Source organism: Eptesicus fuscus, chromosome 2, assembly GCF_027574615.1.
Source record: "Eptesicus fuscus isolate TK198812 chromosome 2, DD_ASM_mEF_20220401, whole genome shotgun sequence".
NCBI classification, from domain to species: Eukaryota; Metazoa; Chordata; class Mammalia; order Chiroptera; family Vespertilionidae; genus Eptesicus; species Eptesicus fuscus.
Window position 1 is genome coordinate 83178107 of NC_072474.1, and position 24154 is coordinate 83202260.

The following is a 24154-nucleotide window of genomic DNA, read 5'->3' on the forward strand; positions in this document are numbered from 1 at the left end:
AGGTTTCAATGGGTTTTTTTGCATTAACAAATGTTAGCAATGTTCTGTTTCTTCATGTCAGGCTGCTTCCATGGGCGTGTTCATTCTGTAAAAATTTATTGAGCTGTGCATTTTTTTTTTTTTTTAATTTTTATTTTTTACAGAGAGGAAGAGAGAGGGACAGAGAGCTAGAAACATCGATGAGAGAGAGAAACATCAATCAGCTGCCTCCTGCACACCCCCCACTGGGGATGTGCCCACAACCAAGGCACATGCCCTTGACTGGAATCGAACCCGGGACCCTTGAGTCCGCAGGCCGACGCTCTATCCACTGAGCCAAACCGGTTTCGGCGAGCTGTGCATTTTTGATGTGTGCACTTTTCTGCTTTTAGGTTGTACTTCAATAAAAATTTAAAAAGATGCTGGCCATGACCCACAGATTGATTTCCAAATCCACAAAGGGATTGTGACTCACAATTCTATGTGAATGGTGCCCTGTGGAGTGGTACAGGACATGGCCCAGGGTGATCCTGCCCCAGACAGCCAGGTGGGTAGTTCAGGCCAGCTGCTCATGAATGAGCTTCCCTCACTCAAAGCCTACTGCCTCCCGGAGCCAACTGCCCTGCATACAAAGTTATGGGAAGACTATACTTCCCCTTCAAATCAGTATTGAATTGGAGTGTGATCCTAAAGAAGCAGGAATACCTTGTTTTTATTAAGAACATAGATTTGGTTGGATATCTGATAGACTTGGGCTCTGAATGGTGTGCAGGTTAATTTCACCTGAATGAAATGTTTCTTTAGCACCTACTGTATACCAGCACTTTATGTGTACAATCTCATGTATCATCAGAACAAACCTATGCAGTAACTTAGTTCCTAGAACTGTCTCCAATTTGGAGATGTGGAAATTAAGGACAGGAGAGGTTAAATAACTTGCTGGAGTTCCCACATTAGGTTCATTTAGTGTTTATAAGTGTCTAAGGAGAGAACCTGACATATTACTATATTGACTGAGTTGCCTGAATGCATGGGAAAAATTCAAATTGAAGGACTGAGAAGTATGGAACTAGTCAGTCAAAAGTGGAAGAGCTTACTGATGATGCTAAGGATGTCTGACCAAGAGCAAAGTCAGGTTAGGAATACGTGCATCTGGTTTGAGTTTCATCTCTCTCTTTGACTCATCTTTGACTCAGTTGTCATTTCAGTTTTTCTCTTTGTACTGTTGTTAGCTTTGTTTTCCTTCTACAGATCACTGCTTTTAGAGAAATGATTGTTAAGAGATCTTTGACTCTTCAGATCTTTGTTATGATTAACTTATTTCTATCATGCAGATATCTGGTTAAATGCCACCTCAGCAGAAAGCCCTTTTCTAATCACCCTGTCTAAAAGATCCTCCTTGTCACTCTCTGACTCCTTTTATTCTTTTTTAGTTTTCTTCTAAGTAATTATCCGCACTTGAAACCATACTGTTTCCATGTTTATTGACTGTTGCCCCCAAAGATTTGTCTGTTTTGTCCACCCAATATCCCCAGTGCCTAGAGTATGCCTAGAAGGAATGTATTATTGTTAGTATTGGAGAAGGAAGGAGGGAGGGAAAGAAAGGAGGGAGGAAGTGGAGAAGGGAGAAAGGGAGGGACAGAGAGAGGGAGAGAGGGAAAGGGAGAGGGAGAGAGGAAGAAAGGAAGAGGAAGAGGAAGAAGGGGAATTGTATAAAGATATTGAGGACTTTGAGATGGCATTTTGTGTTTAAGACTGTATTGGTAATATTAGCTACTATAAGAAATAAAGCACCCCAAATCTTAGTACCTTAATAATAATAATAAAAAAGCTTACTTCACTCTCAAAACAGTCTAATGTCAATGTTCCTGGTTGGGCAATTCTCCATCAAGTAGTTAGGAGATCCAGGCTCCTTCCATATAAAAATGTGGCTCCCAAGGTTGCCCTGAGAGTCATCTTCCTTCCTATCAGCTGGGAGGGTTCAAAGGCACATAGGGGGATGAATGGGAGTTTTGATAGGCCAGGCCTGGAAACGGTACATATCACTTTTGATCACATTCCACTTGGCATACCTAAGTGGCAGGTTGGGAAATATAGCCTACTTGCATGCCTAGGAGGAGGAGAAAAGAGGTTTGATGAAAGGCTAGCCAATCTCTGCCATTGTGGTTAAATAATTTGGTCCCTGTCAGATACCTATAAATAAAGAGTTTAGAGTAAAACAATTTACTACTGTATATTTGTATTTATAAAATCTGGAAACCATTAAGTTTCAGAGAATTTCCAAAGTCTATCTATATAATAAAAGCCTAAGCAACTGTCACGGTGGAATGACCAGAATGACCGGTTGCTATGATGTGCACTGACCACCAGGGGGCAGACGCTCAATGCAGGAGCTGCCCCCTGGTGGTCAGTGCACTCCCACAGGGGGAGCACCGCTCAGCCAGAAGCTGGGCTCACGGCTGGCAAGCGCAGCAGAGGTGGCAGGAGAGGCAGTGCTAAGGAGCAGCCAGTCAAGCGGCAAGGAGCAGCGAGCAGGCGGGTGGTAAGGAGTGAGGGATCCCAGACTGTGAGAGGGATGTCTGACTGATGGCTTAGGCCCGCTCCCCACAGGGACATCCCCCAAGGGGTCCTGGACTATGAGAGGGCATAGGCCGGGCTGAGGGACCCCCCCTCTCCCCAGTGCATGAATTTTGAGCACCAGGCCTCTAATCTACAGAAAAACCATTCCTTGCTTTTTTTTTTCTATTTTCAGTTTATATTTTATTATAGGTGACTTGCCAGTCAGATGATATGTTAAAATTATTCAGGATTAAAAAAAAAATAAATGAGCACTTTCATGAAAATCATCTTTGTTCATTTTAAGTACTTTCCTGAGGAATTATGCACAAAATTAATATTCTCACTGACTTTAGCAATGGGCCAGAGATGTAGACCTTTAAGAAAGAAGATAACTACCAAGAAGGTCTCCTGGTGGCTAACTGGGCTCAAATTTAAACACATTGCCTAGAGCAATGCTTCTTGCTGCTCTTGGAAGGTTCTGAAAGCTTGGGAGCATCTGAGCTGGCACACAGGACCTGCTAAGCAGACTGTGGTAGCTTTAGAAGCTGGTGGATCCAAACAAAGACAGAAATGGCTAAAAATGCAGTCTCAATGTGGCTTCTATTACTAGTATATATCCTTATGATACCATTGTAGTAATCTGGTTATTATGTAAAATAGGAAAGGAATAAAGAGAAGACCAGATAATATAGGCATGCTATTTACAGCTTTGCTAATTTAACACTCTTCTAGTCTCTTCCCCACTGATTGATGGGGAAGGGACTGGACAAAAGCAGTTTGGGCGCATGCCCAGCAAGGTCTGAGTAACGTGGGAAGGCACTTACCGGTCTGTCAATCACACCTGGGAACAGGTAATTGGCCAGAATAAGTGTGGCCACTGCAAAGGCATGAAACCTGAATATTTAAACTTCTGAACAAAGGAAGTTCACTCCCTTGTCTCTTGACCCTCTTGGGACCCCTGTTGCAGGGGACATGCTCCTTTGCATTTTTCCCATGTGGCTCATAGCTGTGCAGACTCCACACAATGGACTAATGGACTTTAATCAACCTGATGCTGGACTGGACCTGGCTGCATGGAAGGTCCAGTGACCTCCCTTCCTGCTTTGCTTTTGGCTCTGCTGGAACCCCTGCTGCACCTTTGTCAGGACTGGGTTAGGGGCATGGGACTTGCACCCTGGAAAATAAAGTCTTTTACCATATTTCATTCTCCCAGGGGGGCTTATGAAAATGCTTATTTCAGCAGTACCCCAAGATGGAGAAATCTGACCCCCTAATTTCTCTGGTAACACTTAGTTGTAAGACTTTTGTTTAGCTAGATTTCAGGCAGTGCTGAATGATGGTTGTTCTGTAGTTTAGTTGTAATTTTTTCTAAAATCATTTCCTATTCTTCCTTTTTTTAAATCCTCAGTGAGGATATACAGTATTTTTCATTGATTTTTAGAGAGAATGGAAGGGAAGAGAGAAGAGAGAAACATTGCTGTGAGAGAGATACATCTATTGGTTACCTACCACTTGCACCCCGACCAGGGCCCAGGATCAAGCCTGCAGTACAGGTATGTGCCCTTGACTGGGAATCAAATACGAGATTCTTTGGTCCACAGGCTGATGCTCTAACCACTGAGGAAAACCGGCCAAGAAACCATTTCCTGTTCTTGAGAGATGCCTTTTATAAACTCCGGGGAGAGGAAAGAAAGGAGGTACTTCGATTTGGTTGTTGTAAAAACTCCATTTGTATCTAAATTGCTTTGTAAGTTTGTGTAATATTTCAATATGAGATATAGTTTTGACTTGATTACACCTGCCAGAGTTACCCTCAAAGGTGTGGATTTTCTTTTATTTTAAAAAATATATATATTTTATTGATTTTTTACAGAGAGGAAGGGAGAAGGATAGAGAGTTAGAAACATCAATGAGAGAGAAACATCGATCAGCCGCCTCCTGAATGCCCCCTCACTGAAATGTGCCTGCAACCAAGGTACATGCCCTTGACCAGAATCGAACCTGGGACCCTCCAGTCCGCAGGTCGACGCTTTATCCACTGAGCCAAACCGGTTAGGGCTGTGGATTTTCTTTTAATAATGTGGCTGTCAACACTGCCAAATATATTTCTGAGACTTTGAAATCCTACCACCTAGAAAGGAATGGATATTTTTTAAATACATGAATTCTAATTTAGACTAAGTTTGGTGTTTCCACTGAGATTGCCTTACTATAAGTGATTTTTTTTTTTCTAATTTAATACTGGTCAAGACTATAAGCTCTAGAAGAATGAGTTTTAGGCATTGATCAGACGGGTAGAAAGCGGATAATAGGAAAGTAACTAATATTTACTGAGGCTTATTTGTCAAGACTGTGTTAGGCACTATGGCCATACACTTGACTTCCTTTAATCCTCACATTAACACCACAAAGAAGGTAGAGTGCTTGTTTGTTTTGACCCACAGTTTTATTGGTGAGGACCCTTTGCCTTTGAGAGACTAACTTAAAAAAAATATGTATTTATTGATTTTTAGAAAGAGAAGAAGGGGTGAGAGAGAAATGCTGATTTGTTGCTCCACTTATTTATGCATTTATTGGTTGATTCTTGTATGTATTCTAACCAGGGATGGAACCTACAACCTTGGCCTATTGGGAATGCTCTAACCCAGTGGTCGGCAAACTCATTAGTCAACAGAGCCAAATATCAACAGTACAACGATTGGAATTTCTTTTGAGAGCCGAAAACCGACTTCTGCGCATGGGCCACGAAGTTTCAATCACACTGTACGTGCGCATCCCGCATGTGGTATTTTGTGGAAGAGCCACACTCAAGGGGCCAAAGAGCCACACATGTGGCTCGCTAGCTGCAGTTTGCCGACCACTGCTCTAACCAACTGAGTGACCTGGCCAGGGCAACTTTAAAAAAAAAATTATTGGGATGACATTGGTTAGTAAAATTACATAGGTTTCTGGTGTACACATCTCTAATGTATCATCTGTATATTGTATTGTGTGTTCACCACCCCAATCTGGGAGGTTAATTTATCTGCCATCCTGAGCCAGCAAGGGACAAAGCCTGGGTGTGAACTGAAGTCCTCCAAAGCCCATACTCATGACTAGACCAGACTGGGAAAGAGAGTTAAAAAGCTGGAGACCAACACTAAGGAGTTTGGTTCCTTGGAATTTGATTACTCAGTCTTCTTGTTCCTGAGAAATCCCTGGAGATAATTAATTCCTTTGTGCCTCTGTTAGCCAATAGCACTGTCCAAAGACTGAAGTCACATGTACACTTAGACTTTCAGATCCCAGCATCAACTCTCTGATGTTTCTAGTCCCTTATTGAAATCGCCTTGCAAGGGGTTTTCCCAAACCAGCTGTCTGTGGGAGCAATCAAGTTCCCATCCCGATTCCGACTGGAAAGGTTTGGTCGTCTCTATCACGCCTCCATGGGAAAAAAATGAAACTGACAGATTAAGGGAACAATTCCAAGAATAATTTTGGCACTCGATTTAAGACTGGAAAATAATTTTCCTTCTTATTTGGGCAAGAAAAATGCCTCAAGAACAGTAAAAACCTGCAGGAGAGGCCAGCCGAGAGCCCCTTGTCCTCTTCCCCTCTGCCTGGGTTTATGGCTGTACAAAAGCTGAACTATTTGCTACCTTCCTGAGTTTGTACTTAGTTGGAAATATGTGCATCATTAAAGTAAAAAATTAAGCCAAATAGCACAACTTCAGAATGGGAGAGACAACAGTCTTTGCAAGTACAAGAATTAAACTAAAATTTCAGCATTTGCAATATTAAATGTACCATTTTTGGAAAAGCCACTCCTTTAGAATCTTCTTGGTTACTATTTTCAAATTTCCTTTCTCACGGCCATTGCATATAGCGCGAGGAGATAAGGGACATTTGTGCTAAAATGCATTTCTGATAAATTGGTACAGTCTCTCTGGAACTTTGATGAAGGGTACATGGACAACATTTATTAAAATTATAGCACAAAATCACAAACTTTTTGACTCAGAAATATCACATCCAGGAATTTCTATGATAAACATACTTACATATGCACTGATATATGAAATGGTTATTCTGCACCATAGTTTACAAAAAGGCAAAAAAGAATGGAAACAGCCTAAATGTCAACAAATGTCTAGTTGAATAAATCACAGTACATGTGTGCAATGGAATACTATCCACTCAACAGAATGAATAAGGAAGCTAATATTTAATGTATTGATATTTAATGATCTCTACGATATATTGATAAACCAAAAAGCCAAGTGCAGAACAGTGTGGAAAGTATAGACAAAAGTCTACTTGTATGGGGGTGGGGGTTGGGATGTATATGTATAAAAACTATCTCTAGAAGAACACAGAGAAACTTGTAACATTGATTACTTCAGAGAACTGAGTAGCTGGTAAGATGGAGACCTCACTGTATGCTGTTTGTATCAATTGTGTTTTGAACTACATAAAAAATTTCAAAGGATAAATTTTAATTGAAAAGATTGAGAATTAAGCCATAACAAAATAAGCATAACCCATAACAAAACAAGTTTTTTTTAAATAGTAGGATTTGTTTTTTCTTTAATGAAATAGTAAATAACAAGAATTGTGGAGTTATATGTCTCACCCTAACACCTGGACATTTTAAAACTCTCTTTACAATAACATTGAATCAAAGAAAAATCCAGGAGAAGATTCAAGACCAAACTGCAAACTGTACAGAAGATAGATATTATGAAATTTCTAGATAGTTTATGGTCTCAAAGTGTCTCTCCACAGATTGCTTATTAGTTGCAATGAGCAAAAGAGTATACATAGAAGAAACCAGAAGACACCTTGAGGGGATGATCAAAATCAACATCACCAATCAGAGACAGACAGACATCTTGTGGTACCCTGAAAAGGACATAAATCTCTTACAGGAACGTAAAACCAGATTCTAATCAAGGAGAAACCCAAATTCTAATAACTGACCTGTATTCTTTAAAAAATGTCAATGTTATGAAAGGCTGACTGTTCCCCATTAAAAGAGACTAAACAGACATAACATTTGCATTCAGTATGTCTTCCTGGACTGGGCTTTGCACTAATGGGAAAATTAATATTACAAATGATATTATTGGGACAATTCACAAAATCAAATTATGGATTGTAGATTAGATAAAAGTAATGTACCAATGGCTCTATATGACATACTGTTCTTCAGAAGTACACGTAATTGTAGTAAGAATAAAGGAATGTGCATGCAACTTACTCTCAAATGGTTGACAAAAAATAATCATGCATAATTATACAACCTATATAATAAAGAGGTAATATGCAATTGACCATCACTCCAACACTTAAGATGGCCGCCCCCATGTGGTCAAAGATGGCTGCCCCCATGTGGGCACAAGATGGCCACCACAAGATGGCTGGCAGGGGAGGGCAGTTGGGGGGGACCAGGCCTACAGGGGAGGGCAGTTAGGGGCAACCAGGCCAGCAGGGGAGGGCAGTTAGGGATGACCAGGCTGGCAAGGAAGGGCAGTTAGGGGTGACTGGGCCAGCAGGGGAGGGCAGTTGGGGGCGACCAGGCCGGCAGGAGAGGGCAGTTAGGGGTGACTAGGCCAGCAGGGGAGGGCAGTTAGGGGCAATCTGGCATGCAGGGGAGCAGTTAGGCATCAATCAGGCTGGCAGGGGAGTGGTTAGGGGGTGATTAGGCTGGCAGGCAGGCAGGTGAGTGGTTGGGAACCAGCAGTCCTGGATTGTGAGAGGGATGTCTGACTGCCCATTTAGGCCCGGTGGGATCAGGCCTAAACGGGCAGTCGGACATCCCTCGAGGGGTCCCAGATTGGAGAAGGTGCAGGCTGGGCTGAGGGACACACACCCCTGTGCATGAATTTCATGCACCGGGCCTCTAGTGCATATATATATGTATACATATAGATAGTGAATTATAAAGCAAATGTGGCAAAATGTCAACATTTGATGGATTCATTGTGAATGTACTATTGACACTAATTGCTCACTTTAAAAATGGTTAATTTTATATTATGTGAATTTCACCTCAATGAAAAACAAAGGATGGACTTGAGTTAAGGGGTATAAAAGGTATCCTAAATTTCTCTGTACTATTCTTAGAAGTTTAAAATCATTTCAAAATAAAAAGTTAAAGAATTTCTATATATCAGTTAGGGTCCAGGAACATAGAAACCGTAGGAGGTATTCTACAGAGAGAACTTAATTTGGAAATTAAATTAGTGATTCAGACAGTAAAGGACTGAAAAGCAAAGGGGCAAGGTGGTGACTCCGAGGTAATGCCTGCAGGTAGCAGCTACCTTACTCTAGGAGAGGTACTATGACAGCGTGGAGACTCAATGGGAGTGGCTTAGGGGGCATCTTAGGGAGCGTGGAAAAGAAGCTGGAGGCTATGGGCATCTGCTGTTGGCCCTGCCAGGGCAAAGAGGCATTGCTGGCCAAAGTTCCAGCTTCCTCCTCCTGCCTTCAAGTCTCCCTCTAGTGTCCCCTGTTGGCAGAACCTAACAGCAGCCAGCTGACAAAGAAGCAATGTTATTTGTAGAGTTCTAGCCTCACTTTACAAAGCTCAGCATGGAGCTTTCAAAACCACTGGCATATAGAACTCAAGGTACTTGGAAAGTAATTCTTTCTGGGTTTGAAGATTTCAGATTATATAGGTTAACAACAGACATACTCTACATATCAGAATTCTGATATCTTATTTAATAATAGAGGCCCGATGCATGAAATCTGTGCAAGAGTAGGTCTTTCTTCCCACGGCTGCTGGCACCGGCTTCCCTCTGGAACCAGGACCTGGGCTTCTCTCACAGCCCCAGCTTCATCCGGAAGGTTGTCCAGAAGGACGTCTAGTCTAATTAGCATATTATGCTTTTATCATTATAGACTAGAGGCCATTTGCACAAAATTCGTGCAAGGGGCTAGGCCCTCGCAGCCCTGCCTGCCTCAGCCCTCGCAGCCCTGGCTTCGTCTGGAAGGACATCCAGAAGGTCATTCGGCTGTCCAGTGTAATTAGCATATCACGCTTTTATTATTATAGATATATTGTGGATTGGTTTACATTGAATTTATGTCCAACAATGCTATAACTCATGCCCGAATGAAACTCATCTAGCACATGTATTTTCTCCTTAAGGTTCATCACAATCTTCTTCCATGTAGGAACGATAGGCAATACTTAGCACTTAATGTGTATGTGTGTTAGTGGGCGGGCGGGGGGGGGGGGGGGGGGAGCATAAACAGAAAAATCACCAGCAAAAAACACAAAAACGTGGACAATGTGCCACTAAATAGATCTTGGAAAGGGAACTTATTTATCGCATGAGAACTAAAATAAGAAAGCAGATTGTCCCTTATTCAATCTCAGCTGGGAACACCAGGCACATCAGCCAACTCAACTTTTTGCCATTCTGTGCAAGGCTGAATGACTGCTAGAGTGTCTGAGGATCACTATTTATAAGTGTGGCAGACAATTCTCACATGGCTCCTAGTGATCCCTGCTTCCTGTTATTTACACCCTTGGTCTTTTCCCCTTAATGATTCACTTCTAATGAATAGAATATGGCAACAGTGATGCATTGAAACTTCTCTCATAAGGCTACTGTAGGAGAGGAAAAAAACTCTTTTGCTTCTAAATTCTCAGCAGGAGCCTCTGTAATAAAGGCACAGATTAACAAAAGAAAAACAAACTGAGATATTAATGTGAATAACTTATATGTACATGGGAAAGACTCAGGAAAAGAGTAAGTCAAAGACATGGCTTAGGCCCTGGCTAATGTGGTTCAGTTGGTTGGGTGTTGTCCTGTGCACCAAAAGGTTGCCAGTTCAATTCCCAGTCAAGGGTACATACATGCCTGGGTTGTAGGCTTGATCCCTGGTAGTGAAACAGGAACTTTGGGGGGTGAAAAAGACAGGTTTTAGGAAATTTTAGAAATTTTGGAAATTAAGGGGACCATGGAGGAACACAGGGTGCAGAGCAGCAGAAGGTATATTTCCATAGAATAGGGAAGCTGAAAAGCTGCAACAGGTACATTTCCATAGAATGAGGGAGCTGGGAACAGCAAAAGGTCTGTATTTACAAAATAAAGAGAAGGAAGCCCTTCATCCAGAAGAAGAAGAAAGCCCAAAGGGAATAGGAAAACAATAGGAAGGAGGGGGGGAGAGAACCTCACATGGGACCTGTGAGGTTCGACTTTAGAACCTAGGAGTTACTATAGTAACCAGTCTAGGGGAATATTGACCAATCAAAGGGGATATCAAGGCACCAGATCTGCAGCCTTTATAAGCCCTGGGGAAAAAGAACCCAGTGGGACCCTTTCCCCCTCTCCACAGGGGAGTTCGTCCTGTGGGACTCTTCCCCCTCCCTACGTGGGAGTCTGTACTTGTTCTTTAATAAATTTCCACCTTTGCTATACCATCTTCTGGCTGTGGATTCATTCTTTGATTCCGGCAGACAAAGAATCTGGGTTCCAGTCCAAAAATTCTGTTTCAGTAGGCAGTGTGCAGGGGTCAGTCAATTGATGTTAGCTCTCACATTGATGTTTCTTTCTCTCCCTTTCCCTTCCTCTCCCTCTAAAAATCAATAAACTATTAAAAAAAAAAAAAAAGAGGTGGCTTAGAACTCTGGTCTATATAATACCTTCTAGGAAGAGCTATAAATTTGTAGAGGAATGATAGGACAAAGAAAAGTCATTTTAGTCTTCCGAGGGTGGGAAGGTAAATATGTAGGAAACTAATGGACGAGTAAGACTAGTTAGTAAAGTGTCTTATGTAGGAGCCATCTCCAGGTGATACAAGTATGAACTGATAAACTTTTGTCCTTCCTGATAGAGAGGAAAAGAGGGACACCTTTGAATATTTGTGTCCTACTTTTAGGCAAATACAGGGAGGGCAGGGGAATTTTCTAGTACTTGTTTCTTCTCAATTGCCTTCAGTTCAAAATAATTTTTATATCAAAGGGCCATTTTTTGGGGGGACATATTTTGGTTTCCTTCTGTTGTTACAGAGATTCGGATCCATCAAACAATGCAGGAGAGTTTGGAGAGACACACTTTAATCACCGCGGTGGGCTTAGAGAAAATGAATTCCAATTCTAAGCAAGGCTGCAAGCAGAACTTCCCTTTTTATTAAGGAGCTAGCCCTATGTGCACTTAGTGGTTATCTCGCAGCTGGCCTTGAAAACAACACAGTTCTATCCAATTAAAAAATGCACCTGGCATGGCATTGAAATTATGGGCATATCTAGTGTCTGGCCTACAAGGTCAGACAGCTAAGTTTATCTTCCTCATTATTCAAGCAGGCTAGAAAGCAAAGTTATTTTTTAGAATAAGAGTCTGTCTAAAACAACAGCAGAGAATTCCAAACAGTAGTTTTACAAAAGAGGGGTTTGCCTCCTCACTGTGACTTTCATCTTACTGATACTTTTTGTCCCTGACTCTTCTTTCATGCCTGCTCTGATGGAGAAGGCTGCTTGTCAAGGAACTGACAGCAAACCTCGGACCAACAGCCCACAAGGAACTGAATCCTACCAACACCACTGAGTGAACTTGAAGGTGGTTCTATCCCAATTGAACTTGGAGTTGTCTTTGGTCAACACCTTGATTGACACCTTCTGACAGCTCCTGAAATAAAGAGGCCAGTGAAGTCTGGATTTCTGACACACAGAAACTGAGATAATAAATGTATGCTTGTTTTCTAATTGATTTTGAGAAAGAGGAAGAAAGAGAGAGAGAGGAACATTGAATTGTTGTTCCGTTTATTTATGCATTCATTGATTGATTCTTGTATGTGCCTTGACCCTGGATTGAACCCACAATCTTGGTGTATTGGGACGATGCTCTAACCCAGTGGTCGGCAAACTGCTGCTCGCGAGCCACATGCGGCTCACGAGCCGCGGTTTGCAGCTCTGTTGACTAATGAGTTTGCCGACCACTATCATATACTACCCTTTACCTCTTTGCACACAATATGCCACAATTGCCTAATCCTCACAGCTTCCAACTACAAGGTAACATTTAGTCTAGCAGTGGTCGGCAAACTCATTAGTCAACAGAGCGGCAAACTGCGGCTTGTGAGCCGCATGTGGCTCGCAGTTTGCCGACCACTGCTCTAACCAACGGAGCTACTTGGCCAGGGCTAAATGTATGTTGTTTTAAGTCACCAAGTTTTAGGGTAATTTATTAGCAACAATTAGCAATAGACAGCTAATACAATAAGAAAAATTAAAAGTATGTAAATTAAAACTGAATTTAAAAGAAAAACAAAATAAATCCAAGGAAAGCAAAATAGAGACCAATTACAAAATTAACAAATTTGAGATTTGAAAATAGTAGAACTAATAAGTAAATCCAAGAACTGATTTGCATATGAGCCTAACCAGCGGTTAAGGACAACAGGGGGGTGAGGGCATGTGTGGGGAGGGGTGTGGGATGGGATTGGGGGGATGAGGACAAATATGTGATACCTTAATCAATAAAGAAAACAAACGAGAATGGGGAAATACGTATAGATATAGAAAAGAAACTTAAGTACTTGGTTCAACTTTATGCATTATTCAAATCTTTAAAAGAAAACATTAATTTTACATCTGATTCCCTTCCTTTTCCCTAGGGGCAAGTCAGCTGATGTTAATGTGAACTTTCTGGTTTTATTCTAACTATTCTCTGTAATGAAAGGTGAAACAGGGTAAAAGTCTTGCAGAGCAGTGGTTTTTGTTTGTTTGTTTGTTTGTTTTTAAGGGCACAGAGCACATTTATTTGGTGAACACTAATGGCAGACTTCATCCAAGAGAGACACGCTGGGAAAGTTCTGTGACAAGAGGACCTAGGAAGCCTCGGGCTACTGCACTGTCTCATGCAGGAGCAGGCGCAGGGCTCTGGACACACTGGGCATGTCTTCAGCCATTCGGCACCATACGAATGAGCTCTTCATAGTTGATACAACCATTGCTATCCTCGTGCCATGCCATCGGCATCTCTACATCTTCCTCTGTCATCTTCTCACCAGAACATGTTGGATCTCAGCACCCATGACAGTGACGTTCCCCTTCTTGTCAAACACCTAAGGCCTTTGACATAGTCCTCCTAGGTATCCTGGTCCTTGTTCTTGGCCACCGTCTGCAGCATGGGCAGGAAGTGCTCAAAGCCCAACACCTTCGCATCCATCTCATCACTCTTGAGGTTCCCCAGGACTTTGAGCGCCCCTGCATTGGTGGCGTTCTGGCCCAGGGCCCTCATCACGTCCCCGCACTGTCTGTACAGAATCTTGCCACCTCCTATTTGGTCAAGGAGCTGGAAGGCCTCCTTGAACGCTGCGGTCTGGTCCTTGGTGAAGTCATGCATCTTGACTATTCAGCTTTGTGGAAACTTTTCCCGCAGCAATGGCTCCAGAACAGTATTTTTTTAAACCTGTGTGTCATACCTGCTAATGGTTCATGAAATCTGTGTAGTGGATCTTGACCAGAATTTTAAAATGACATACACTAGAATATAAAAGTATGAGTGCATAGCACATAAGGATAAAAAAAATTTTATCCTCACTGGAGGAGTGAGGATATTTTTCCCATTGATTTTTAGAGAGCATGGAAGGGAGGGGGAAGGGGAAGAAAAAGAGAAAGAAACATGGATGTACCCAGCGATTTGGTTGCGTCTACAAGTGCCTTGATGGGGCAAGGCTCAAACCTCTGATGTACAGGCCTATACTAACCACTGAGCTCGCGAGCCAAGGATAAGTGTTGTTTTCATAAAACGCATACTTTCATGTCTGAGTGTGTGCACATTAGCTGCTGTGTAAAATGTATTTCTTACTCTTTGTCTAGGTCAAAAGTGTTTGAAAGCTACTAGTGCACAGCTCTCAGGGTATGTGGAAAGAAATTCTGTACACACAGATGGTTCTCCAAAACATTTTTAATTATGAGCCATGACTCTGAAATGGGAAGGTACCGACATTTCTCCATTAAAATGTATGCCACAACCTTATAGGCTTCAAACTCTGACTCATCTTTTCCAGAGGTTAAGTTTCCTTTCTTTACCTGCATAATATCATTGACGATTTCCATCTGTTCCGATGATCTTGCATTTCATGGCAACTCAGACTTCTTTGGTTTTATCCGTTTTAAAATTACACTTGCATGTTTTTCATATTGAGAATTTGTTAATTTCTTGCTACATGGTGGATTCCTGAACTTTGACTATTTTTCCTCTAGTTTTAAGTTGTAATTTGTTTCCATATGGAATCTGCCTACCATATGGAAAAACAAAAGAAAAACAATAATGTTCAAGCCATTTCACTAGTCCTTTGGGTTGCCCTTGCCTCCTACCTTAATGCCTTCTTTCTGTTCTTTTCTACTCTCTTCCTAAGTATTGCATTAAGAATGCATTTACTAGTACTCTTCTCCATCTCTTCCTCCTCCTCCCCTTCCTTCTTTTTCTCCCTCACCTCTCCCCCACACCCCCTGCCACTCTGGGGGAAGCCAGCTGCCATGGTTTAAGTAGCCCTATGGAGAGGCCTATGTGGCAAGGAAATGATGACTCTGGCCACATGTAAACACCTGAGGCCTGACAACACAGCTCCTGAGTAAGTTGGGAAGTGGATCCTCACCTAGCTGAGCTTTGAGGTGACTATACTGACTGAGGACATAATTGCTTCTCCATGAGAGACCCTGAGCCAAAGAACCCAGCCAAACTGTAACCAGATTCCTGATCCACAGAAACGATAAGATAATGTTTGTTTTAAGTCACTCTGATTGGGATAATTTGTTACACAGCAATGAAAACTAATACAGGGGTAAGTCACCTATTGTTTGTACTTTGGTTGAAGGTGAAAGGAATTTTAGAGACAGAACAGGCAGGTTTGGGGAATAAACACAGTCCATGGGGAAGGAATGCATATGTGAAGGACAGAGGTATCTCTGGCCTGAGCAACTAAAGCAAGTATAAGGTAGATCAAAAGCAGCCCTGACCTGAGCAGCTTGGAGACACCAAAATGCTTATCTTACTTGTACAAAGGATAGAGAAATGCCACAGGATAAGGGGGTAAAAAGACATACATTAACAGAGGATAAAGAAAAATCACAGGATGATGGGAAAAAGAAAACATATTTTTACAGACAATAGAGGAATGTTTCAAGATAAGGGGAGATAAGGAGGGAGGCACCATGTGGGCTTTGGCTTTTGAAACTGATACTATCTAACAAAATAACCAATGAGGAGAGCTCGGGGTCCTAAATTAATGAAAGATCCAATTAGAAAGGGTCAGGCTCAAACAAAGAACTGCAGCATATATAAACTGGAGACAAGGAACACGAGGCAGGGTTGTTGTTTTTTATTTTTCCCATAATAGAGAGAGAGAGAGAGAGAGAGAGAGAGAGAGGGAAGGCTTTTCCCATTTGGGGGCCTCTCCCTAGGGGGTCCCTTTTGGGGACACCTTTGCCCAGATGAAGTTTTTATATGCTTCCAATAAACTTCTACATTTTTATTAAAGAAATCTGTTAGTCCACAAATTTATTCTTCATCTTTGTCAGACAAGAACCCATGAGAAGTCTATACCCCAAACCTCATGTTTCAAAGGTATGGCTCATCCTCCATCATGGGTGTTGAAAAGGGCCAGATAAGGTCTGTCAATTCCTGATGAATTTGGGCACATGTGAGCACATGACCTAGGCTCAGCCTATCCAGGAATGGCATGGGATTTAGTGATGTAAATATGTAAGTATGATTGAGAAATGATTCTTCACAGTGGCTGCCCTGAGTGTCCCACAGCAGAGGTGCCAATGGCAGCTTCCTAGCCAGACTACTGCTGCAGTGAATCTTGGTCTCTGATCCTCAATTTTCCTACCTGTAAAATGGAAAGAATAACAGTTCCTATAATTTAGGGTTGTTGTAAGGATTATATGGATTAAAAAATGGAAAGTGCTTAGGTCAGCACCTGGCAAACAATACGTGTTATTTTAGTGTTGACTTAAAAAAAATTATTTTATACATGAGGAAACTAAGGCTCAGAGAAGTAATTTGCCAGGATTAGAAAATTCTTACTACAAACTGAGAAGGGAAATATGAAAAAGGGGGCTCCTTTTCCCCTTTGCTCTTAGGGAACTTGTAGAAAGATTAAAATTGGGAAATGTAGGTACTGAAGACAGAAATTTAATGGAAGAGTTTGTGTAGCAGTGTAGAGACCTGTTTCAACACTCCCAAGTCATTGTCTCCCCTACCTAATGCACACCTGAGAATTCTAACATCCCACGCCTGGTGGCTGTGCTGAGAGTCCAGCCTGCAGGCTGGGACCTCGGGGCCTCACTTCCCACAGAGGAGGGCCCTGGCGTCTTGGTTTGCTAATCTTAAATTCGGATGCAGGGGTCAGAGTTCATATCTCCTAACCAATATTGACCTTGCATTGCACTGCAAAGACAACACTGGCAAGTGTTTTTGTTCTTAAAAAGGGCACAGATCCACAGTGACCTTGGCTCCATGTCAACTCCTGACTCAATAGGTCATCAGGTTATTTTGCCCTATTCTCTCCTGTCCCAGCTCGGGACAAGGGGTGCTCGGTGGGGAAACTGAGTGTGGACTTCCTGGTCCAGGAAGAGGATGAGGAGGGGCCCCTTAACTGTATGGAGGTTTGGAGAGAAGTCTGGGGGTTGGGATTTTGCTCTGAGACCAGGACCTAGACAGGGAGGTCAGGTTCACAGGGAAGGAATGAGGCCGAGACCACCATCAGAGAGACTTCAGATTCCCAGTGTAGTTTGCTTCTTCAGGGTTGAGTGGCTGCTGACACAATCTCTTGTTGAGAGGTGAGATCAGGGCATCCCCAGGTTTTCTCTGTGAGCTATCCCAACTGGTTAACACTTCCTGAGGGTTTACTGTGTGATTGGAACAAGTCTACCTACGTGCTTGCTTTTTTTTTTTTTTTAATTTAAATCTTTATTGTTTAAAGTATTATATAAGTCTCCTTTTTCCCTCATTGACCTCTCCCCAGCCACCCCCACCCCAGCACATGCTCTCATCCCCCCACCCCCCATCTATGTCCATTGGTTTTGCTCCTATGCATGCATACAAGTCCTTTGGTTGATCTCTTACCCCCTCACCCCCCGCATTCCCTCATAGGTTTTACAGTCTGTTCGATGCTTCTATGACTCTGGTTCTATTTTTGTTCATCAGTTTATGTTGTTCATTATATTCCACAAATGAGTGAGATCATGTGATACTTTTCTTTCTCTGACTGGCTTATTTTGCTTAGCATAATGCTGTCCAGTTTCATCCATACTGTTGCAAATGGTAAAACTTTTTTACAGCAGCGTAGTATTCCATTGTGTAGATGTACCACAGTTTTCTAATCCACTCATCTGCTGATGGGCACTTAGGCTGTTTCCAAATCTTAGCTATGGTAAATTGTGCTGCTATGAACATAGGGGGTGCATATATCCTTTCTGATTGGTGTTTCTGTTTTCTTGGTATATATTCCTAGAAGTGAGATCACTGGGTCAAATGGGAGTTCCATTTTTAACTTTTTGAGGAAACTCCATTCTGTTCTCCACAGTGGCTGCACCAGTCTGCATTCCCACCAGCCGTGCACGAGGGTTCCCTTTTCTCTGCATTGTCGCCAGCACTCGTTGATTTGTTGATGATAGCCATTCTGACAGGTGTGAGATGGTACCTCATAGTTGTTTTGATTTGCATCTCTTGAATGATTAGTGACTTTGAGCATGTTTTCATATGTCTCTCGGCCTTCTGTATATTTTCTTTTGAAACGTGTCTATTTAGGTCCTTTGCCCATTTTTTTATTGGATCGTTTATCTTCCTTTTGTTAAGTCGTATGAGTTCCCTATCAATTTTGGAGACTAAACCCTTATCAGAGATAACATTGGCAAATATCTGCTATTTTGCTGCTGATGGCTTCTTCTAAGATTTTTTGTGGTTTCCACCTTACATTTAAGTCCTTTATCCATTTTGAGTTTATTTTTGTGTATGGTGTAAGTTGGTGGTCTAGTTTCATGTTTTTTGCATATATCTGTCCAATTTTCCCAACACCATTTATTGAACAGACTGTCTTGACTCCATTAGATGCTCTTGCCTCCTTTGTCAAATATTAATTGAGCATAATGGCTTGGGTTGATTTCTGGGTTCTCTGTTCTGTTCCATTGGTCTATATGTCTGTTCTTGTGCCAGTACCAGGCAGTTTTGAGAACAGTGGCTTTGTAATATAGCTTGATATCTGGTATTGTGACATCCTCCAACTTTGTTCTTCTTTCTTAAGATTGCTGCAGCTAGCCGAAACTGGTTTGGCTCAGTGGATAGAGCGTCCGCCTGCGAACTCAATTCCGGTCAAGGTCATGTACCTTGGTTGCGGGCACGTCCCCAGTAGGGGGTGTGCAAGAGGCAGCTGATCGATGTTTCTCTCCCATCAATGTTTCTAACTCTCTATCCCTCTCCCTTCCTCTCTGTAAAAAAATCAATAAAATATATTTAAAAAAAAAAAGATTCCTTGACCTTTAAAAAAAAAAAGATTGCTGCAGCTATTTGGGGTCTTTTTTTATTCCAGATGAATTTTTGGAGAGTTTGAAGTATGCTATTGGTACTTAAATGGGGATTGCATTGAATCTCTAGATTGCTTTGGGTAGTATGGACATTTTAATGATGTTGAACATGGTATATTCTTCCATTTGTTTATGTCTTCCTCTATATCTTTTTTCAGAGTCCTGTAATTTTCTGAGTACAGGTCCTTTACCTCCTAGGTTAAATTAATTCTTAGGTATCTTAACTTCTTTTGTTGCAATGGTAAATGGGATATTTTTTTAGTTTCTCTTTTTGTGAGTTCATTATTAGTGTATAAAAAAGCCATAGGTTTCTGGGTGTTAATTTTGTATCCTGCTACATTGCCAAATTCATTTATTAGTTCTAGTAGTTTTTTTGATGGAGTCTTTAGGGTTTTCTATGTACAATATCATGTTATCTGTGAATAATGACAATTTTACTTCTTCTTTTCCAATTTGGATGCCTTTTTTTCTTCTTCTTGTCTGATTGCTATGGCTAGCACTTCCAGTACTATGTCGAACAGGAGTGGTGAAAGTGGGCATCCCTGTATTGTTCCTGTTTTTAAAGGAAATGGTTTTAGTTTTTGCCCATTGAGTATGATGTTAGCTGTAGGTTTGTCATATAAGGCTTTTATATTGAGGTATGATCCTTCTATTCCCACCTTGCTGAGAGTTTTTATCAAGAAAGGGTGTTGGATTTTGTCAAATGCCTTTTCTGCATCAATTGATATGATTATGTGATTTTTGTCTCTCAATTTGTTTATGTGGTGTATCACGTTTATTGATTTGTGAATATTGTACCAGCCTTGCATCCCTGGAATAAATCCCACTTGGTCATTACATCTTTCTAATGTAATGCTGGATCCGATTTGCTAGAATTTTGTTGAGGATTTTAGCATCTATGTTCATCAGGGATATTGGCCTGTAATTCTCTTTCTTTATAGTGTCTTCATCTGGTTTTGCGATTAGGGTAAGACAGAAATTTAATGGAAGAGTTTGTGTAGCAGTGTAGAGACCTGTTTCACCACTCCCAAGTCATTGTCTCCTCTATGTAATGCATACCTGAGAATTCTAACATCCCATACCTGTGGCTGTGCTGAGATCCAGGCTGCAGGCTGGGACCTCAAGGCCCCACTTCCCACAGAGAAGGGCCCTGAGGCCTTGGTTTGCTAATCTTGCCTCCCGAATGCCCCGCACTGGGGATCGAGCCTGCAACCTGGGCATGTGCCATGACTGGGAATGGGACTGTGACCTCTTGGTTCATAGGTTGATGTTCAACCACTGAGTCAAACCGGCCCAGCCAGAATAATTTTCTTAAATGGCCGTCTGCTTGAGAGATTAAGGACAAACCCCTTAACAAGGCTCAAAAGATCCTTCATGCTCTGGCCTCTGCTCTCCACTCCAGCTTCATCCTACCTTTCCCGGGCCCTGCCTGACCTTGCCCTCCAGCCCAGCTGACTCACTGGTGTTCCTTACCTGGGCCAGAGCCTCTCTCCACACCTTTGCCTGTACACTCACCTGCCTGAAATACCCTCCCCAATCCTTTTCCAGAAAGCCTTTCCAGGACCCCCAAATCTGGGTTGATTTTCGTGGTACTTGGGACCATCCAGAGTATAGCACCTACCATACAGTAATGTGTTTACATGTCATCTTTCCTCACTGAACTTCGAGCTCCTTGGGAATAGGACTGGCCACTTTATCCTTCCTGGAATTGTTGGTGTACCTTACAAAATCTTCAGGCATGCACGCAATAAGCCTTCGTAAATACTTTCTGAATGACGGCGTGAATGAGGACGGTTTGCAAATTTTACCATAGAAGTGAAGAGAAAGAAGTCATTCATGAGGGCTAGGCGTGTCTTTTGGAGACGGTGACATTTCAGACCTGTTTCTTGGAAGGGCCCAGGCTTGGCAGGGGTTGTGCATGTTGGCAAGCATGTTTCTAGAGGTGAAGGCGAGCTTGGGAAGCTGAGGAGGAGGAGGAGGGGAGGAAGCTTACCCAGATTGAGGAGTGGCTGCATGCAGGAAACTTTCAAGAAAATACAAAACTTTTTAAACCACGTTGCTGAGGTGCATGAACCTTAATTATTAAGGTATCAGAAAACTGTTGAAGGCAGTACATAGTTGGGCTTCTCATATGGATGGGACCACTAGAAGGCCATTCTCCAGAAGAGCCACTTCTGAATGTGTTGTAGGCAGGTGTGTGACCCATGAGGTCAGACCAAACCTGGGTTCAGCAACCTCGGTACCTGGGTTCTGGCTAGGAAATAATTCAAAGTCCAGATCCAAACTGGAAGAGAACATTTACTGGGTAAATTTCAGAGGTAGAGAAAGTAATTCCTAGAAGAAATGGGCTTAGGAAAAAAGTTCTAGAGGTAAAGGAAAGGCTTTTGGAGCTTTTGAGAGAGGAAACTACTGGTCATGTGCGGACAAGGTCCTCCATCTTAAGTGTTTGAAGGATGGAGATTTTTGGAAAGGTCCCAGGGAAATATATTTTTAAAAAATATATATATTTTTAAAATATATTTTATTGATTTTTTACAGAGAGGAAGAGAGAGGGATAGAGAGTTAGAAACATCGATGAGAGAGAAACATCGATCAGCTGCCTCTTGCATACCCCCTACTGGGGATGTACTCGCAACCAAGGTACATGCCCTTGACCGGAATCGAACCTGTGACCCTTGAGTCCGCGGGCCGACGCTCTATCCATTGAGCCAAACCGGTTTCGGCTAAAATATTTTTATTGATTTCAGAGAGGTAAGGGAAAGGGAGAGAGAGAGAGATAGAAACATCAGTGATGAGAGAGAATCATTGATTGGCTGCTTCCTGCATGCCCCAAATGAGATGAAGCCACAACCTGGGCACAGAAACGAACCGTGGCCTCCTGATTTATGGGTTGAAGCTCAACCACTGAGCCACGCCAGCCAGGCCCAGGGAAAGATCTTAATAAAATATTCAGTAGCCTTCCAGGTGTGTCCTTTCAGGGTTGTGGTCTCCACTGACTGATTGGCTGGCACCAGGGCAGGGGGTCATTATTCAATGCAGCTGGTCCTGAGGTCAGCCATAGCTGGTTTTGTTGCTTATCTGGGCCTGGAGCTAAAATACAACTGAGGCATAGATGTTATCTCTAGGGGTCCAAACTGCAGGACCAGCAGTATGCTAGGGGAGGAAAAGTCACCCTGGGGGCAAGGTTCCACCCTACAATTACTAGGCTCCTGGAGCTTTCCAACCTGGTGACTTGTATCTGGCCCATCTGTCCTTGCTCTGCTCTTGTCTAACTGCCTACAGCAAATTCATCATCTGTGCCTGTGTAAACACTCATCCTTGTAGGAAGCAAGTAGAATCGTTCTGCCTTCATTTGGGCCAGCCTGCTTTAAGATGGTCCAGACTGTCCCAGGGAGAAAGAAGGACTCTGAGAACAGGGGAGGCATTAGCCCAGGGGTAGCGGGGGGTGAGCTCCCAGAAAGCCAAGTGGCTGGAGACACCCCTGAATCTCCTAAGAGCTCCAGGATTCTGCATCTTGTAGGCCCTTTTAAAGCTGCAAGGGGAGTGAGCATTTTCATTGCTTGTCTTAAACTTGTTGACTCCCCAGGGCTAGTTCTTTGATTGCTGTGCTTCAGAATATTTGCATATGAATGAGACAAAAGGGGATAAGAGTTACCTTTCAGGACCAGAATTGGATGAGGATTGACCTTCAACTCTTCTAGAAATCTCTACAGCAACTTAATGTGGTGGTGAGTTCATTCAGAGGATGGGCTGGGTGGGGCTCAAATCTTTTATTCTCTATCAGCTGGTTTTAGGCTGAGAGGAGATAGGGGAGGATGAAATTTCTCTTTTGCATAGGCATCCCTGTCCCCTTCATTCCTGCCCTGAACTCTGTCACTTCACTCCACAGTGGCCCTGTGCGCCCACTGAGTCAGCAGCCCTCCTCCTCCAGTTGCCACCAGGTGCAGAAAGTCACCAGGTTGGAAAGCCCCAGGTGCCCAACAGTGGACAATCAACTGTAGGGTAGGACCTTGCCCGCAGGGCTAGAGTTTTTGTGGTTGTTCCTGGTCTGTGATGGCTTTCTGATGCCAAATCTCTTCCCTGAATTTTAGCCTAAAAATGGAACCCTTCCGTGACAGAGAGAAAGAATTCTTTTTTAAAAAAATATATTTTTATTGATTTCAGAGTGGAAGGCAGAGGGAGAGAGAAATAGAAACATCAATGATGAAAGAGAATCATTGATTGGCTGCCTCCTGCACGTCCCACACTGTGGATGAAACCCTTAATCTGGGCATGTGCCCTTGACCGGAATCGAACCCCGGACCCTTCAGTCCACAGGCCAATGCTCTATGAGAGAAAGAATTCTTAAACAAGCCCTGGCTGGGTGGATCAGATGGTTAGAGTGTCGCCCCGACACACCAAGGTTGTGCATTTCATTCCTGGTAAGAGCACATACAAGAATCAACCAATGGCCGAAACCGGTTTGGCTCAGTGGATAGAGCGTCGGTCTGCGGACTGAAGGGTCCCAGGTTCGATTCCGATCAAGGGCATGTGCATTGGTTGCGGGCACGTCCCCGGTGGGGGATGTGCAGGGGGCAGCTGGTCGATGTGTCTCTCTCATCGATGTTTCTGGCTCTCTGTCCCTCTCCCTTTCTCTCTGTAAAAGATCAATAAAATATATTTAAAAAAAAAAAAGGAATCAACCAATGAGTGCATGAGTGGGTGGAACAACAAGTTGACATTCTCTCTCTCTCTCTCTCTCTCTCTCTCTCTCTCTCTCTCTCTCTCTCTTTCTCTCTCTCTCTTTCTTTCTCTCTCTCTCCCTCCCTTTCTCGCAAATAAGTTAATTAATTAAAAATGAAAAAGAATGCTTAAACATAATTGCAAAGAAAACTGGGGACCATATATTTGTCTTTCCCGAATTGGGCCTCTTGGAAGAAAGATTGCTCATCACTAATCCATGCTCAGTTTACTACCTTCTCAAGGTTTCAGGGGAGAGCCATACAGGTCCCTTAGTACTCAAGACTGTGAGATCCTTGAAGCTGGAGACTGTGTCATATTTATCCCAGGAGTGGCCACACAGTTGAGGTTCAGTACACATGTTTGTAT

General features: G+C 42.6%; 1 pseudogene; it reads right to left on the bottom strand.

The window, feature by feature from the left end:
• Nucleotides 1–13432: 13432 nt before the first annotated feature.
• On the bottom strand, nucleotides 13433–13877 carry LOC103284988 (myosin light polypeptide 6-like; annotated as a pseudogene).
• Between the last annotated feature and the right edge of the window lie 10277 nt (nucleotides 13878–24154).